Source organism: Rattus rattus, chromosome 1 (assembly GCF_011064425.1).
Source record: "Rattus rattus isolate New Zealand chromosome 1, Rrattus_CSIRO_v1, whole genome shotgun sequence".
NCBI classification, from domain to species: domain Eukaryota; kingdom Metazoa; phylum Chordata; class Mammalia; order Rodentia; family Muridae; genus Rattus; species Rattus rattus.
Window position 1 is genome coordinate 108,728,236 of NC_046154.1, and position 13,389 is coordinate 108,741,624.

General features: G+C 39.1%; 1 pseudogene; it reads left to right on the plus strand.

The window, feature by feature from the left end:
* Positions 1-8,875: 8,875 nt before the first annotated feature.
* LOC116888899 lies at positions 8,876-9,725 on the plus strand (annotated as a pseudogene).
* Positions 9,726-13,389: the final 3,664 nt, after the last annotated feature.

Sequence of the window (13,389 nt, forward strand, 5' to 3'; positions counted from 1 at the left end):
GGGAAGTGGTCGCGTATAATGGTGCAGCGCACCGCACTGCGTTGGCAGTTCTAAACGGAACCTCGAGATTCAAGTCGAGAACACTTGCTATTCATGGGCTGTTTTGTCTTCTGAAATCTTTTCCTGTCACGCGTTTCAAATATGTCTGAAAGAGGCTCCAGAATAGATCATTTCAGGTGTGATTATCACATTTTCGGAAGTCAGCTGTTACGGTCTTAAGGAAGAGAATGGCTTTCTCAGCTCTTTTATGGCACTGGCTCTATTAAAAGCAGTTATTTTTCTCAGCGATAAGAAGAGTAGCCTCGGTTGCCTTTTTTCAAGTTCTTAATAGATGTTTTTTGTTGTTGTTGGAATAGATTTGTTGTTGTTGTTTTTACAGAACTGATCATCTCTTTGTCAGACTCAAATCTTCTTCTTAGCTCACTAAGGATATAAACTGAACCTTCTCCCAAAGCAGCAGGCGCCTGCCTGGAGATTTTCATTTGTTCTGACTGTTTAGATCAATGGTTCTCAACCTGTGGGCCACAACCCCTTCGGGGGACACCTATCACATATCCTGCATATTAGGTATTTATATCGCAAATCATAGCAGCGACAAGACTGACTACAGTCATGAAGTAGCAATGAAATAATTGGATGACTTATGACCAACCACGATGCAAGGAACCATATTAAAAGGTCGAAGCATTAGGAAGTTTGAGAACCAGTGGTTTAGATGAAGGTCCTGTCAAAACTGTCTGGGCAATTCTGCTGCCTCCATCCTCCAGATGAACTGGGGTTACAGAGATGTCGCAGGACATGGCGCGCTGCTAGGATTTGCTACTTTTAAAGTGAAAAGAAGTTCATTGAATTCATTAGTAACAAGTCAAGGTCTAGATGAGCGGCTTGGTATGAGTTTTGTGAGACACAGGAGGTACTAATACTACAAGGCTAAGTCAAGTCTTTTGAGAAGATATAATTCAGAAAAGAGAGGAAAAAGGAATCATTCGACTTCAACGTCTATGACAAACTCGAGATGCAGAGTCTAAAATAGACAGAATACATAGACGTATCATGTATGTGAGACATTCACAAGCATGTGTTCAGTGTGTGATTTCTTTCCATAAGTATAACTGTATACAAATGTTTGGAAAATAAGTACTATTAGATAGTAGTCTTTATACAACAGTGTCACCAGTAAGGAAGAGTTGGTTTGTCTGGACTTGGCTTACTTAGTTTGCCTTACGTTTGGAAAGTAAAGATCCAGAGACATGCATAGTTTGTCAACACGAATCTACTGTCTTCCACTGATGTTCACTTTCACAAGCCTGAAGGTAGCATTTAAGATTTTCTCTGTAGACACCATTAATGTTATCAACACTACCTTGCATGTGCTATCTGACTCCAGGTCTCGACTCCTCCCCATTATTCTGAATGTATTAGGGTGGATGGGACCTTTATATGTTGCTACTTAATAGGATGCAGTAGCTCAATACAGTAAAATACTGAGTGTCTTATCATCTGCCCTATTCCTTGAGGTGGAAAGATAATAATAACTTGTTAGACTTATGTTAACTGGTCCATTCCACACTAGACAAAACTTTCCTGGCTGTGGACATGTGAATGCAGATTCTAATTCTAGCTGTGTGCCCTGGTTAAGACATATGACATTTCTTGTTTCTCCTCTGTAAGATTGGAGACCATCCCATCTACTAATAAAGGTTTACATGGACAAACAAAAATCTACAGACAAAGCACATAAAGGCATTGGAAATAGCCAATTCACATAAATGTGAATTCTTGCAAGGCATGATGGCACATAACTACAATCTCAGCACACGGAAGTCTGAAGCAGGAGGGAACAGGTGACTATCTTGAGCTATTTAATGAGACCCTGTCTCAAAACAATGGCAGTGGGGAAAAGGAAGGAAAAAATGAACTGCTCACCCTATGTTACCTTCATTCTAACGCATTGGAGTCTTGATGTGTGTTTCTCCTTTTGTCTCTTCACTTCTTATCTATCAGCACCACAGACAGATCTTAGTAATCAGGTTCAGAAGCTGTTGGGATGGAATTCCAGTAAGAACTGGTTCAGATTTCATAACGTACATCCCCTCTGACTCTGGTTCCATAGATGATACATATCCTTGTTTCCTTGAGCATTTTAAAGAGCTTGCCTGAGTCAGGCTGCATTTTGACCAGCTTTAGGCTTGTCTCAAACTCAAGAGGCTTCCACCATCTTTCCTCCTCGTACACTTGTTCTTTCCTCTGACCTCAGTCCTCTTCCCATTGCATAACTCCATATACTTCACTGCAGTCCTACTTGAGGCTAGCATATATATGCCGTTGGAGAATATTTACTAGCTAGATGGGAGCCTCTTAGTAGTAATTCTTTATTCCTATTTCTTAAGATCCCATCAGAAAATACAGTTTTATACTTAGAGATTAATTATTATTATTATTCAAGGTCATTTATTTTGAACTTATAGAAAAATTTTATGAAGATAAAACAGACCTATAGTTCCATGGTATTATTAATAACCATGACAATAAACATCCTGGTCTATTTAATTTCATTGACTTTTCTACATTACACAGTTCTTTTCTTTCAAACATAGTTATATTCATACTGCGGAGAGTATTTTATATCTCACTTATTAGATTAATTTGTCAATGCCTGCAAATCATACATTAATAGCCAAATTGCTATCCCTACAAGTAGGTATAGTACTACAATAGCGTCTATGTGGCATTTTCCTTGCCAGATAGACAATTTGATTGTTTCTATGTTTTGAACATTGTAAATGAATCTGTATAAATGTTCAATATATATAAAGGCATTACTTTCATATCTAATGTTTTATTTTGCTAGATTCACAAGAGTCAGGGTAGATTCCTTTTTAAAATTAATTTACAAAACTTGTTTTGAAAGGATGTTGTATTAGTTACTTTTCAATTGCTGTGATAAAGCACCATGACCAAGAAAAATTAGAAAAGAAAGAGTATATTGTCATCTTGCATTTTCAGAGAGTGGATAAAATGGTGGGGATCATGGTAAAAGCAGGCAGCCATGACACTGGGGAAGTACCCAAGAGCTCTCATTTCATCCTCAAGCAAGAGGCAGAAAGGAAGAGACATTGGAAATGGTGTGGGCTTCTGAAACCTCGATGCCCACCCCTAGTGACATCTCCCCTCAATAAAGGCACACTTCCCAATCCTTCCCAAAGAGTATTCCAATATGTGAGCCAATGGGCACCATGCTCATTCAAACCAGCCACAAATGTAAAAGTTCATGCTAAGAGACTAGCTCTGACTACTTCTTGGCTTTAAGATTCATGAATCTTAGATAGAAGTTTGAGTTAAAGACTTTTTGAAGTAGCTTTTGTTGACTTTGCTATCCCTTACTTAGAAGAAAATATGTTGTGTATTCTGCCCAACAATGTCAAATCTGTTGGGGGCTATCATTATACACACACCTAATCATCTTGAAGTACTTTGTAGAATAAGATGGGCTATAATTAAACACAATTTATTGTCAACTGAGTATAGCAATGTGGCTATTCTTGCTTAAGGACTTTTGGCAAACAAGAATATATATATATATATATATATATATATATATATATATCTCCATCCATGGATGGAAATTGCTACTTTATTGTAATATGTAGATGATATCAACTTGACATTGCATATCACACATTCACTTTGAACAATACACAAAAGTAGATTATCGAGGGCAAACCCAGTAGTATTGCCCCTACGAATCCATTCTAAATAAAAACGTGGTCCTTAGAACTAAATGTTTGAAAACAGCTTAACGATTCAATGATATAAAAATGATTAGGTGACCCATGGCGTGTCTGTCAACTGAGCACTGGGAGAAATGAACATTTGTCTTACATTCCTGAATGGAATCCACAATTCTTCTGAGACTAACAATTCTCAAATTAGCCTTTACCATATCCTGAAAGTGCCAAGCTAATCTTTTTTTGATATAAAGATCTCTATAGTTCATGGAGTAAAGCTGTCAGAAACCATTCTCAATAGAGCTGTTGCAAACATACTGTTAAGAAAGATCTGGGGAAAATATGTTTTGTTGGGACAGTAGCCTTTCATCCTTTTTTGTGTCCTGATTCAATGGCAGTTTAGACCACAATCAAAGAACGTCTGAGAAGAATAAAAACTGATTCTGAACCTAAGTATAAAAGACAGGTTTAGTGAATACAAATACCATGAGGACTGTGGGAAAATGTGGCCTTGTTTGCCAATGTATTATCTAGGTTAATTCAATATAAAACAAATATACTTTTAAAAAAAACAAGAAAAAATGACATATGTCTTATTCATTAAAACAGTAATGGCACAAACAAATAGTAAAAAGTCATGGTTATGAAAAACCTGTAAAAACATAATGTTTTTACAACATGTAAAAATACATTGATATGCTTTCAATGGCTGATATTTGGTTTAAATTTTTTACTTTATTTTCTTAAGGGCTTCATTCAACAATATCTCTTTATTTACTCATCCAACTATCATAGATTTAGAGCCCACTATATGTAAACATCGCTCTCCGTTGCCTGATTTGTATCCATGTTTCAAAGAATATGCTTCAGGAAATGGAACTTCAGGAAATATAGTCAAATCAAATTGTAATTGGGGTCAGGCATGGTGACAAGTATTTATATTCCAGTTCTTATGAGGCAGAGACAGGAGACTTGCCTCAATCTTGAGTACAACTTAGTCTACATAGAGTTCCAAGATAGCCAGGAGATATAGCAAAGCTACTTCCAAACAAACAATATGAGAGAGAGAGAGAGAGAGAGTGTTTGTGTATGCATGTGTGTGTTGTATATACATACATATACATATGTATGTATTTATATTTGGAGAGACAAATCTGTCATATAAAAATCATAGAATACCATAAAAATCTGTTGTTTAGAATTCTGTTATGTCAATTTTATGTGTTTACATTAAAACATGAGTTCTGTATATCACACGGTACCAGCTTCTGAAATATTATTTTATAATTGGTGCTCACAATTTTTAATAGATTTTTATAAATGATGCTTTCTAGGGAAGAGCTAGATGTGATGTTATACCTCTTTAATCCCAGCACTCTAGAGGCATAGGCATATATATCTCTGAGTTTGAGGCCAGTCTGGTCTTCATAGTGGTTAAGACCAGTCAAGGCTACAAAGTGAAACCATATATTAATGTGGGGAGGGGAGCAGGGAGAAACACAGTATTAAATGAAATGAAGGTGAAGGACAGGTCCCTTAACAGAGCAGGATGTAATTCTCACCTGTAATTGCTCTAAAGTAAGTTGCTGGCCCAGAAATTATCCTTTTGGAAATACCCACAGAAAAGACAGTGGTGTGACAGTACCGAATTCATTTCAGAATTTATTTCTAGTGTGTAAGATGTATCTTTTTATTTGATGCCCTTGGGTCCTAAAATATGTTTTCCTCAAAGCCTCTCAGGTCTTCCTTCATAGCAGCCTGTGTCCTCCCTGTGCCCCTCCTAGCAGCTGTGGACTTTGTGCTACAAACTTGTTGCCCCACACCCACCCACCTCCTGCCCCAACCCTGGTCTTCATTATAGACAGTAAATCTTTACCAAGGTGCCTTCGAATTTCTGCCACAAGCTCGGTATGTATGCTCCGGAGAAGGGACAACACATTTCTAGAAGTATAAGAGCAAATTACCTCTGTATGCCAGCAAGCAGCAATTAATGGGGGTAGGGGGGGGGGTTAAGGCAAACGGAATGCACCAAGGTGTTCCGTAGCCTGTGGTTTAGTCCATTTCACGCCAGCTGAAAGGAGAGGAGAGGCAAGGAACTACTTTATGTGATTAAAGCAAAAAGAAAATCCATACTTTGCACATGGGATTTCCTCACATGCTTTCTTAATGAACACAGAGAGAAGTTGAGAGATACTTTTAAGCTGTTAAAACTACTAACATACTCTCTTTGGGAGGGAGAGTATGAATTTCCTAATTTCATCAAACCCATTAAGGACTGCAGGTCCTTCCTTTCCAGTGGAGGAAGTGGAAGCAGTCTGCATTGCACTCTGACTCCACATAGGGCAGGATGAAAAATGGCTTGTAATCATGCTATGGAAAAGAATAACAGAAAAATATCTCCTCCTAAAACTGATTTTTGCTGGTTGAATTCTAAAAGCTACTCAAAGGCTGGGTGATTTATTATAAAGGAACACGCTAATGAGTTAGCATTTCATAATAATTAGGATATCTTTTCTCTCAGAATTACTTCTTCCCAGGATGCCATAGCCTCCAACGAAGACAGTACACTAATATTTCAATACTACAATTAAGACAGAGCTGACAAAATGCTTACAAGTGGTTCATCCTCTCTCACATATTTCTTTTCTACATTTTAAAAAAGAGATCAGTTCCTTGCCCAATCAACTAAAGCCAAGAGAAGTAAAAGGTCCTGGCTCAGGCAAGCAGACAAGATCTAAGAGACAATTCTTGAAAGCAGAGTAGATCGTCCGAGGCTCAGGTTAATTTGAGATTCAGAGAGAGCATGGCAGAAGCAGGGAGGAAGTACAAGATTCTTCAGACCAGAAAACCTGGGAGCTCCCGACCTGGGACACAAAGAATGGCTGCATGCAAAGAATGGAGAGGGTAAGCAAAATCAAGAAATAGGAAGGCTGTGACAGTGGCCCATGCTTATAATCCCGACAGTCTGAGAGCTGAGGCTGAAGGATTGCCTCACCTTGAATTACATAGTGGGTTCCAGACCTACTAAGGTGATGTAGGGAAACCCTGTCTGGAAAAGAGAAAGGGAGAGAGGGAAAGAGGGAAAAGGGAGAGAGGGAGAGAGAGATATGGAGGGGAGGGAAAGAGGAAGGGAAGGGGGGAGACACAGACACAGACACAGACACAGACACAGACACAGACACAGACACAGAGAGAGCTTCTACTGTGCTAGCAGACACAAGTACTAGCCATTTAGCTAAACGATTTAGAACTGAATCATTTGCACAAATTAAATCAACTCATGTATTTGTTAAATTTAAGTGCTTTTGCAATCCATACTTATATCACAAAGAGACGCAGCTGTCACACTAGAAAGGAGACGAAGCGCAAGTATATGATTTTTAATGAAGATCATCCATAATGAACCCATCTTAAATATCTACATATTTGGCTTATGAAACGCCTACTTAAAATGAATACAGTTGGCTAGGTGTGGTGGTGCATGCTTTTAATCCCAGTACTCAGAAGGCAGAAGCAGGTTATTTTTGTAACTCTGAGGCCATGCTGGTTTTCATACAAAGTTTCAGAAAAGATGTTAAAGCTTTGAGGTTAAGGTCCTAGAAGCATAGTTTATCTGTTAGTTCTAATATCTATAAAATATATATAAACTGAGGCATTCTATACATTAGTCATCCTGAATAATAAGATTTTGTTTCTTACATGACAATTAATTGCACAAAACTGTAAGGTTGAGGTTCTTTACTTATGGCTAATATCTAGCAGAGAGTCAGTTTTGCTTTTATTAAAGTTCAAATTCTATACCCTTCATAATTTTTCAGAAATAAAACTAATAGGTCAAAGGAGAGACTTAGTATTTTTAAACAGTTTGAACTAAAAATACAACTTTCCAAAATGTGAAGATTTAGTAAATACAGTTGAAGCAATGTACGTCCTACAAGCATTTTTAAATAACAAAGAGGCAAGAGGTGCAGTTGTATAACCATACATAGCATGGCCTTCAAATTCAAAATTAAAAACAAACTCAATTCCACTTGTGTCGTCTCAAAATAAAAGTATTGTATCTTATGAGGAAATAAAAAAAAAGTATCTTATGAGGAAATGAGGGAAGCTATAAAACCCCCATGCCATAAATTGAACAAGGAAGGTAAAATGGAGGGATGTAGCCCATGCTTACAAGTAAAGAGACTAAATGTTTTCAAGATGACAAAGTCCTTTCCAGCTAAATCTCTTGAATCAAAAGAATTATAACCTGAACCCCAATGATCTTTTGTATTAATGTGCAAACAGATTAAGATTCATATGGACTTCCAAAGGATCCAGAAGAGAGTATTCAATGAAAGAAAAGAAGAACAAAATTGGATGACTAATAGCACTTGAACTTAAGACTTTAAGACATCAAGACGTATAATAATCAAGAGAAGGAGACATTCATAAATAGATAAGAGAATAGACTAAAGAATATAGAAATGTAGTCAAGTAATCTTTAACAGGAATACAGAAAATAAGTCTTTCAAGCAAAGCGTGCTGAACAACCGAGTACCCAAATATGAAACGCTCTTGATACATCCTTCACAGGAACTAAACCCATATACTCTTCAACAAATGCTCAAAGCCAATCACAGGAACTAAACCCGTATACTCTCAACAAACGCTCAAAGCCAATCGCAACTTACATGGGAAACACCAAGCTATAAAACTCCTAAAAGATAACAGGAGAAGACCTAGACGACCTGGGCTTTGAAATGACTCTTTTGTTTCTTCGCTGAGGAGATGGACCCTGGAAGGAAGATAAGCAAAGCTTCATTGAGGTTAACATTTCTTGCTCTGTGACGAACACTGTCAAGAGAATAAAAGGAGATGTTGTGTCATGGAAGAAAGCAGTCAAAAGATAGATCAAGGGAAAACTGGCCCAGAGCACACAGAAAAGTATAAAGAATTATCATGCCATGATTTAATAATCAATCCATTAATTAATAAAATAATTAATAACCAATAAAATTTATTATTTAATACATTTTAATTTAATACATTTAAATAAATTGATTTTAAAAGTGAGTCGAGCCCTGCGCTCCCAGCCTCCTCGCCGCAACGCCCCCGCAGTAGCTGCTGTAGCTGCCGCTGCTCCCGCTGTCACTGCCTGCGAGAACATGGCTGTGCTTCCCACATACGCTGATCTTGGCAAAACCGCCAGGGATGTCTTCACCAAGGGCTACGGCTTTGGCTTAATAAAACTTGATTTGAAAACGAACTCCGAGAATGGGTTGGAATTTACTAGCTCAGGCTCTGCCAACATGGAGACCACCAAAGTGAACTGCAGTCTGGAATCCAAGTACAGATGGACCGAGTATGGGCTGACGTTTACTGAGAAGTGGAACACAGACGACACCCTGGGCACTGAGATCTCCGTGGAAGACCAGCTTGCTCGTGGACTAAAGCTGACCTTTGATTCATCTTTCTCGCCTAACACTGGGGGGAAAATGCTAAAATCAAGACAGGGAACAAGAGGGAGCATCTCAACCTGGGCTGTGATGTGGACTTTGACATCACTGGACCCTCAATCCGGGGTGCTCTGGTGCTTGGCTATGAGGGTTGGCTGGCTGGCTACCAGATGAATTTGGAGACCTCGAAGTCCCGAGTGACCCAGAGCAACTTGGCAGTTGGTTACAAGACGGACAAATTCCAGCTTCATACTAATGTGAATGATGGTACAGAGTTTGGTGGCTCCATTTACCAGAAGAGACTGCTGTCCATCTCGCCTGGACCGCAGGAAACAGTAACACTCGCTTTGGAATAGCAGCCAAGTATCAGGTCGACCCTGATGCCTGCTTTTCGGCCAAAGTGAACAACTCCATTCTAATTGGCTTAGGGTACATTCAGACCCTAAAACCAGGTATCAAACTGACGCTGTCAGCCCTGCTGAATGGTGACAACGTCAATGCGGGCGGCCACAAGCTTGGTTTAGGATTGGAATTTCAAGCATAAATGAATATTGTACAATCGTTAATTTTAAACTATTTTGCAGCATAGCTGCCGTCAGAGTACCTTTTAATGTTCTATGTTGGGTTGGGGATGCGAGAGTTGATCAATACCACGTTAGACCTCCAGGCTAAGGATGACTTGGCTTTAAGGTGTTGACCATTTCAGAGGTACAGCGGAAACCCCATTCCAGGAAGGGTCCTTTTTAGCTGTAGGCGTTGGTTGGGGAGGAGCTCCTCTAGAGATGCCAGGCTGCGAGTGGAAGCTGGGAACGTGTGGACCCTTTGTAAATCTGTATCCAGTCCACATAAGAAATTGTGACTTCCTGAACATCGAACCCCGGTGTCCCGATCCTGTCTGCTCGCAAGCATGTACACACCTACGTGAAAGGGACGGGGTTTTTTTTGTTTTGTTTTGTTTTGTTTTTAAACAGATGGTCACGCCCCATTCCCATCGTGCCCTGTTCCCATCCTACCCCATCAGTTACCTGTTTTACACCAAAAGAAGTCTTTACGGTGTGGTTAGCTATTTCTTTTGTGCCATTTTAGTAGGGAGAGAGAGGGTGGGCATGATGGAGCCAGTCGTTCAGGACTTAATTCTTCCTTGTGTTGTGGGGTGGTTTTCTTTCTTTCTTCTTCTTCTTTTTTTTTTTTAAATTACTTTTTTGTCGCCATTGCACCAGAGTATGAAATAGCTTCCGGGTTTCCCGGGTCAGAGCTGGGTGGATGATTGTGGTCACACCCTGACAACACTAGGGATCTCAACTGACTCCTCTTGTAGCCACACCACTATTTTTAGCAGTTTAATGGGTACATTATAGAGTCTTCCATTTTGTGTGGAATTAGCTCCTCCCCTTCAAATGTTGTAATTGACATCACTTAAAATAAAACTTGAATAAAATACTAAAACCTCAGGAAAAAAAAAAGTGAGTCAAAGATCCTAACAGACATCTCATCAAAGAAGGTGTAGATAACAAGCTTTCATCCCTTGTTCTCCTGAGTCAATGAGCTCACATTAGACATGAATTATAATAAAGAAGATTCTGGCTCCTGACCACTCCAAAGACTAGTGAACTTAGGCAACGGAGGAACCTACAGCTACAGCTGAAGGGAATGCAAACTGGGACAGCCACTCTCGGAAACACTTCTTAGAAGCTAACCCCACCAACAGCAGATAATCTCCACACTGGCTTCCCTGGAATTTACCCAGTCTTGAAGTGATGACCACACGGAAACCCACATACAGTTTTCAAGCCTAGCTTCACTCATAATTGCTGAAACACAGGGACAAAAATGATGCCTTTAAGGGAATAAATAAACCATGGTTCATTCCAGAATATTATCCAGCACCAGAAATCACCCTGTTACTAACCAAAGCATGCAAAGACATGAAGAGAACTTGAATGCTACCAAGTGACAGAAGCCATTCTGACAAGCTGTATCTAGTAGATTTCCAACTGTATGGACAAGGCAAAGATGATTAGTTGATAGAAGATGAGTGGTGGCCAGGGCTTAGTGAAGGATCCATGAAAGGATGAACAGGCTGAGATGCCTCATGTGATGCAGAACTTGTAGATAGGGACAGACAAATGTCGTTTGTCTGAACACACAGAGTTTGTAATACCACAAGTTAACAGGAACACAAATCATACAGTTACTGTAATACTGTAATACTGTAATAATGTAGGTTCATCAACTGTAACACAGGCCACTCTTGGTGTTGGGTATGGAATCTCTGTGAATCTAAACCTGTATAGATTAAGTTACCAAAATGTAAATATCAAACAAAATAAAACGATCAGAAGGCAGAGGCAGAGATCCTAAAAATGAGCTATAAATTGCCAGGCAAGGTTTTTGAAAAAGGATTCAATTATGTTATTGAAAGAGGTATACATTAAATATAAAATCAGATATGTGTTTTTTTTTTTTTTAAAACCAGGTTGAAAATGTGCACAGCCATAAAGAGATAGGGCAGAATAAATAGTGAGCTGTCTTCATCGGTCTTGGCTCATGTATCAGAATGTGTTGCTCTTGTATGAGTTTGTTTGAATTATCACAGCAGGATAAGACAGACTAGGTGGGCTAAACAACAGAATTCATTTGTTCTCATTCTTATGAATACTCTGAGGGAGAATCCACTCCATCCCCCCTTCCTAGTGACGAGAAGCAGTATTTACGACAGTGCTTTTGTTTGTTTTAATTGCTATCTGGGTCCAGACACATTCCAGGTAGAATGGGAGATCTACACTCCTATGGTCTGTCTGCTTCACGGCTGTACTTCCGATCCCAGCACCTCAAACCATAATGTTCCGTAAAATCTTTTGATGGATAAATGCACAATTATCTATTTGTTAATACTTCAAATTGAATGGTTTGTGTTTGCACATATAAATATGCATGCACGCACAATGTGTCCAATCCATGTAACCACAATCCCAGTTTCTGGTACTCTTCCCCTTAAGACATTCTTAAACCATGAAAGCAGGTATATAGCCACCAAACCAAGAAGGACAGGGGTTTCAGGTGAAGAGATGAATATTAGTGAAAAAGATCATTCTCATTTTTTAAAACAAAAAACAGATTCTCCCTTTGAAAGGCAAGCTGGCTTTGTGTTTGAGAGGGTTTATTTCCATCATTGAATTTAGCTGAACTATTTTAGAGATAGACTTTGCTGGAACAAAAAAGAGAGGGATCTGACTTCAGAAGAAATGAACCTTGTGAGAGACAAGGGAAGGTTTGCAAACTGAATAACAAAGCCCTGGGAGCTTCAGGGAAAATCCCCAAGCAAAGCTGTCAGCCTCAAAGCATTCCAACTGACCCACCAACGTGAACTGCAGTTTTCTTCTAACACAATGTATGCCCTCCTAACCCCAAGGGATAGTGTTTAATTTCATTTCAAAAACTAAAATAAAACTTGTCTTAGAACAAACTTTGATAAATAAAGCAAAAATCACGTGACAGAAAACAAGACCTACCTTACTTCACCATTTTTTTTTCCTTCTGTGGTTAAGAGTTACGAGCTCAACTGCTGATCCCCTGGGATTTCAGGTTGTTTCTTTCCTGGAAAAGGTGTAACGCAAAGACATTGCATGGATGAGGAAACTCTGACAGAGAGAGAACAGCCTCTGCAGGTCAAGCTAAAGGAATACTAGGAAGACAGCACTCCTTAGCATACCGTCTGAAAATGGTTACCAAGCAGATGCCATGGTTTTGGCCAGAGTAGAAGACTAATACAGGGTTGCAAAATAAAGAAGCAGACTCTAGAGAGCACATGATAACGTGACATCAAATAGGAATGACTGAAATTAAGTAGGTCCTTGACTACCAAAGGCATCCATGAGGTAGTAGGGAACCTCTCCTTTTGATAGTCTCAAATCTCAAAACAAGGTAGACAGCTAGTCAGGATCAAACACTTCTGATTCTGTATTTTACAGTCAGTTCTAAGAGAACTGTTCAATCTCATGAACGCTTGACAAGGGCAGAACACTTAGATACTCTTTAGGGGAAAACACATTCCAAGTGAAGAATGACTTAGACTGAGAGAATCTTATAAAGATATAGTCAAGCCCATGTGTCAGAGAAACATGAATCTGTCTATTCACCCAGTAAGCCATTATCAACTACACTATCTACTGCATCCCAGTTGTGATGACCCCTCCCTTCTCCAAATCTTACCACATCCAGAA